This window comes from Triticum aestivum, chromosome 2A (assembly GCF_018294505.1).
Source record: "Triticum aestivum cultivar Chinese Spring chromosome 2A, IWGSC CS RefSeq v2.1, whole genome shotgun sequence".
Taxonomy (NCBI): domain Eukaryota; kingdom Viridiplantae; phylum Streptophyta; class Magnoliopsida; order Poales; family Poaceae; genus Triticum; species Triticum aestivum.
In genome coordinates, this window is record NC_057797.1 from 321,184,847 (window position 1) to 321,190,619 (window position 5,773).

The window sequence follows — 5,773 nt, forward strand, 5'->3', positions numbered from 1 at the left end:
GAGCGCCGGGTAGGGCTGCACCAAAGCTTTCTTCTTCGTCGATCCACGCTTCATCACTCCAGCAAGCTCATGGCCGACGCTCGCCGGGCTCGCGTGGAGCGCCGGGCCGCTCTCGCCGCCCGTGTCGCTCAGATAACCCTCAGTAGGCGGGCCTCCCCTTTGTTCTCTGTCACCCGCTGCCCACGCTGCCACCGGTCTGGCGGCAAACGAGCAGCAAGCCTCTTCGTTGCATCCCTCCGTGCGCCGTGACGGCCACACCGCACGCCACCCCGTCGCTGACTTCGGCCGGCTCGTCATCTCATGCTTGCCGCGCACCCGCGGATGCGCAGGCCACGCTACTCATGGCACGCGAGCTCCTGTGCTACCGTACAATCGACGACCTCTATGAGGACTGGCTGGACCGCATCGCCGAACTCGTTAGCGCCACGGGAGGCTCTCCTGCACCATCCCACTTGCTGCCTCGCCCGCCCCCAGCTGCTGGCGATGTGGCTCACGGAGCGCCTCTGCCTCCTCCACAACAAGATGGCGCCCTTGCGCTTAGGCGTGCAGCTCATGGTGCGCCTCCGCCTCTCCCATGTCAGGACGGCGCCCTCGCTCCAAGGTGTGCGGCCCCGTGGCGTGACCCACCGTGCCACGTGCCCACACGCGAAGAAACAAGCTTCCAAGAGATTCCCTGTCCACAAGGAAACACTCCACCACACCCAGCCCCACTGCGCCAGGATTGCTTGCTGCGAGAGGGCCATGTGCGGCGTGCCGTGGCGGCGCAGGGGCACCACGACCAAGCTCTGTCTCCACGACGGGCCATAGTGGCCACGGCAGGCTGCCGCGCCTTCACTCCTGAGTTGCGTAGCATCGTCTGGCCACGCAAGTTCAAGCCAGATCTGCCTCCTCGCTACGACGGCACCCCTGACCCTGCGGAGTTTTTGCAGCTCTATGAGCTGAGCATCGAAGTGGCCTACAGCGATGAAAAGGTCATAGTGAACTGGTTTCCCATGGCTCTCAAGGACGGTTCCCGCTCATGGCTCCTAAACCTGCCCCCAGGCTCGATCTTCTCCTGGGACGAGATGCGCAACCGCTTCATCGCCAACTTCCAGGGCACTCACTGTCAGTGACAAAACCGGCGGATCTCGGGTAGGGGGTCTCGAACTATGTGTCTAAGGTCGATGGTAACAGGAGACAGGGGACACGATGTTTACCCAGGTTCGGGCCCTCTCTATGGAGGCACTACAAGAAATATGTCAACTTGTGACCCTCACTATTGGCTGCTGAAAGGTCATAGTTTTTCATTTGCGACCTTTTTTTGACCAAAAATAGAAGGTCAAAAGCTGGCAGTCGTAAACTGAAATTAACGACCTTCTGTAAAAGGTCGTTGGTTCCACGACCAAATTTTTGGTCACTAGCAACCTCTCCAGGCCATGTAGGCATCCAGCGTGGTAAGGTGATGTGGCACAAGAATCAGCCCGGTCCGATTCGACGTTTTACATGGGCCAAGCCCAATAATTCAGCCTTTTTACTGTATATTTTTTCTACTAATTTTCTCTAGTTACACGGGCCTGGCCCAACAATTTGGCATTTTTATTATCTAGGCATGGCCTTTTGCGGTCCATTTCATTTTTATTTTCAAGGGTTTTTTGCGGTCCAATTTTTAGATGGGTCCCAATTGTCAGATTTTTCCTGGCAGTGGATCCACATCACTTTTTAAGTAGTATATATCAAATAGAAAGAAGAGAAGAATATGAAAATCTTCGAATAACAACCAAAATAGGTTTATTACAATATATTATGTACAGAATAGAACATGTGAAACTCCATACATTCGTTCACATCACAACAACCAGTTTAAACTACAAATATTGCATGCCCAGGAACTTAAAACTTCACGTACATAACCATACAATATTCCAGACAATCACAAATATTGCGATTGAAAAATAAAATGCTCTGCCAAGTTAAAGCTAGCTACTCTTGGATACCACGGAACATGCTCTTCAACATAGGAAGAAGTCATCAATGATGTTCTACCAACAACACAAGCTCCATTCACCTACAAGAACAGAATGGAATATCAAGTACTTGGATCGTTCAAGAAGATTACAACCAACATATATATGTAGAAGTACATCAGGAAATATGATGGACCAATCGGACAACAAATACATTAAGTAAACAGCCCAACCGATGAGTGATGACGACATGCAAAGAGTATAAACCCAGGTTTGGACATAAATAGCGTCAACTCAAGCAGAACATAATAAGGTAGTTAACTCAAGCAGAACATAATTAAGTACGATGAAAGGGACCATCCAATTAAATTCCATTCTTATCTTCTTCAGTAAGGACAGGCAAAACATCCCATTTCTAGTATTATGTCTGAAAAATCACTAGTATTATGTCTAAAAAATCACTAGTATTATGTCTGAAAAATCACTAGCTAGCATGCTGCATTACTAGTCTGCCAAATATGCATTTCTGGTGAATTATGTCTGAAAAATGCAATGGAACGGAAACGAATTCAGGAAACACAACACGTAGAGCCACTGAAGAAATGAAATTGCGCAGGCGGTTCAGGATATAATGACTCGCCCAGGCTCATGATACAATGACTCACACATGGCTTGCAAGGCCAAATAAGGATATTGACCCATGAGGGAAAAGTACAAAATATTGCCTACAGGGATGTTTTAGTATAACCATGTACATGCCGTGTACTGCAGCGTGATGTCTCTAATATGGTTGTATTCATGTAAATAGTACCCAGGAAAAATAATATTAGATAGGGTTTCTGTCATTAGCCTATACTTGTGAAAATTGTAGACCAAAAGATATGTTTGCATGGCTAATATTCTAGCATATACAATACTTAAATCTATAGATTTACCATCCCTTTCACAGTTATAGCATATAATAGAAATCCAGCAACATAAGTAAGCACATATCATAAGTAAGTACTAGTTCTATTGAATTACAGAGAAAGAAAGAGAGTGAAATAGATAGGGCGAGAGCAGCATCAACAGTAGGGGGTTCAGACTTTAGAGAAGACCAGCAGCGAGGTTAGGAGAAGAAGAAGCAATCGTGGGGATGGAGAGAGGAGTAGCAGCGAGCAGCAAGAAACAGGTTCAGAGAAGAAGTGCAGCAGTGGGTTTAGTGGATTCAGAGAAGAGGCAAGCAGCAGGAGGCGCAGAAATAGAGGAGCAACAACATGGTTAGCAGCAGCAGCGTGAGGACTTAGAGAGAGCAACAGCTGTTTGATGATACGCAGCAAATCAAATGAGTTTCCATCACAATAGTCTGAATACGACAGCAACAACATCAATTAGTAAAATTAGCAGCGTCTCGATCACTGTATAATCAATCAGTAGGCACAAATAAAATCAGCAAGCATAGTATAAATCTGGTGCCCCAAAAGGCTAGTGATGCAAATAACAAATCAAGTCTGTGGCTAATTTGTAATTCTGGGAAAAATGTAATGCGGTGATGGCTCACAATGATGGCTTTGGCATAGCAGAGAGCAAACTAAATAAAAATAGCTTAGTTCACCCACTTGAATAGAATAACAACTCATGTAAACGTTTAATCAAAACGTGATGCTTTGGTTTCAGTCAAGGTTTAATCAAATCAACACATACAAAACTGAACCAAGACCTGATTTGTTTCATACATAACTGAACATCATATTCTCCTGCCGTCCAAGCCACAGCCCAGGTTCACAAAGGCTGCTCCTACACGTCTACGCAAGTACATTACAGGTTAACTAAAGTAGGTCTCTAAAGCTGAGCGGCTGACCGACCAGTGGTTGTTGGGGCCTTCAAGCCAAAGCCTGTTGTTGCTACCAGGAGAAGACTCCAACAAGTCACAACCGACGGTGACCTTGCTCGGCTCAACCCAACAAGATTCAGCTCAGCTTGCGACAGCTAAAAAAAGAGCGGAACGATCGAGATCCACAGACCAGAGCAGTCAAGAATGAGAGAGCTAAGTCAGACTCTCCGGCCATGTACCCAGAAATAACCGATCAAGTGCACATGTACCCAGACTAAGGATCTGGGGCGGAGAGGACAGGGGAGCTCACCTCGCGGCGGAGCGTGTGGTCGAAGGAGCAACGAGCAAGGTCGGGGGCGAGGCCAAAGTGGCCGGAGATGGAGGCTGGCCGCGCCTGGTCGAAGGAGCGTGTGATCTCCGTCATTGCAGCTTCTAGGATAATAATAGACCAAATTAACTAGAGATGTACAAATGTCCAAGCATCTTTTATTTAGGATCAAATTAAATAAAGTTCCACCAATGTCCAAGCATCTTTTATTTAGGATCAAATTAAGCTTCACAAAGATGTACAAATACAATATATATGAGACTATAAAGCATGCCTGAGACTGAGACCAGATGTAACACAGAAGACAGAAAGTGTGCAAGATACTCTTGTCAAGTGTAACTTATGCCAGGTCTGAATTGCCATATATGCATTATTAATTTGAATGAGTCAAATGGAACAGGCTGCTAGTAGAGTGTAAGAGCATGCCAACCAGATCGACTTAGCCTAGTCGGAGAAATACTAGCTAGGACTAGCCCCTTCCAAACATACTCGGGAAAATGCTGGGAACAGCAATACTAGTGACACATGTGCAAGACGTGCGGCAGCTAACCTAACCAACCCGCGTGTGCAGAAGCACTCCCAACAAAGAGATCCATGGAAGCTCAGGAGCTTGATTGATCAGCAACCAACTGAATGGAACCGAGAAAGCAAACCACGACCAAATCAGACGAGCATGTGACGGGATCGAGGTGAAATTGCAGCATACAGATTAAGAGGCTCCTAATCCCAACACCTAAATAAACCCTAAATCCTTGCGTGCGGGAGGCCGAGGTGCATGAACTGGGGGCCAATCCGACCCAACGGGGAATTGAAAATCGGTATACCTTAGGTTGGAGATTCTCCGGCGGCGACGGTTGGTCATGCGCGGCGGGCAGGGCACGACGCTCCCTGACTCCCGCGGTGGCGTGGACCGCGAATGGAAGGAACAGGGTGGAAGGTGGGACGAGCGCGGACCACCATGGCCGACCTCCCTCGAGGACGGACGCGGATCAGGTCGACGACGGTGGCGTGGATATGGGCGCGCGAACGATCTCCCCGGCTGGCCTTCCCTTCCCTTCCCTTGGGAGAGGAATTGAAGGTGGGGTCGGCGGCGCTGGGGGGGAGGAGGATATCGTTGGCGGCGGGGTTGGGATCGTGATCTGGATCGGGATCGGGGTCGCGAGAGGAGGGCGTGGGAGGGAGAGAAAGAAAGAAAGAAAGGAGGCGGGGGGTGGATGGAAGATGTCCAAACACAATGCTAGTGTTTTGGCTGAGGTGCGGTTGATGGGGCGGCAAGGGGTGAGGGCTGCGTGCGTTATCTGCCTCCGTTATCTTTGGACCAATCAAAACGCAATATAATATTATGATCATTTAAATTGGTCGCAGTAGATTTAAATATAATATGTTAAATCATGTTAGCTATTTTCTTGACTTGAGAAATTCGAACAAATTGAAAAAATGGAAATCCTTTTCATCGTGTCATAAAATGTGACCTAGTTTTAAGAAAAAAAAATAACAAACTAGTAATAAGATAAATATATTTAAAAGAAGTGTCCTTAGAAATGCCCGTCATACTTTTTTTCGAGTGTTTAGAATGAGTTTTTTTGTGAAGGACCTATCATATATTTGTTGCAAAATTGAACCTAATCAATTTTCTAAAATATTAGGCCATATTTAATGAACAATTGACCAAATGATTAGAAGTCAAAA

General features: G+C 47.1%; 1 long non-coding RNA gene across 1 annotated transcript; it reads right to left on the reverse strand.

The window, feature by feature from the left end:
• Window positions 1-1,730: 1,730 nt before the first annotated feature.
• On the reverse strand, window positions 1,731-5,303 carry LOC123188609 (uncharacterized). Its single transcript, XR_006494965.1, has 3 exons — window positions 4,909-5,303; window positions 4,067-4,188; window positions 1,731-2,044 (listed from the first exon to the last, which is right to left on the reverse strand). It is a non-coding gene; the product is annotated as an uncharacterized lncRNA (long non-coding RNA).
• Window positions 5,304-5,773: the final 470 nt, after the last annotated feature.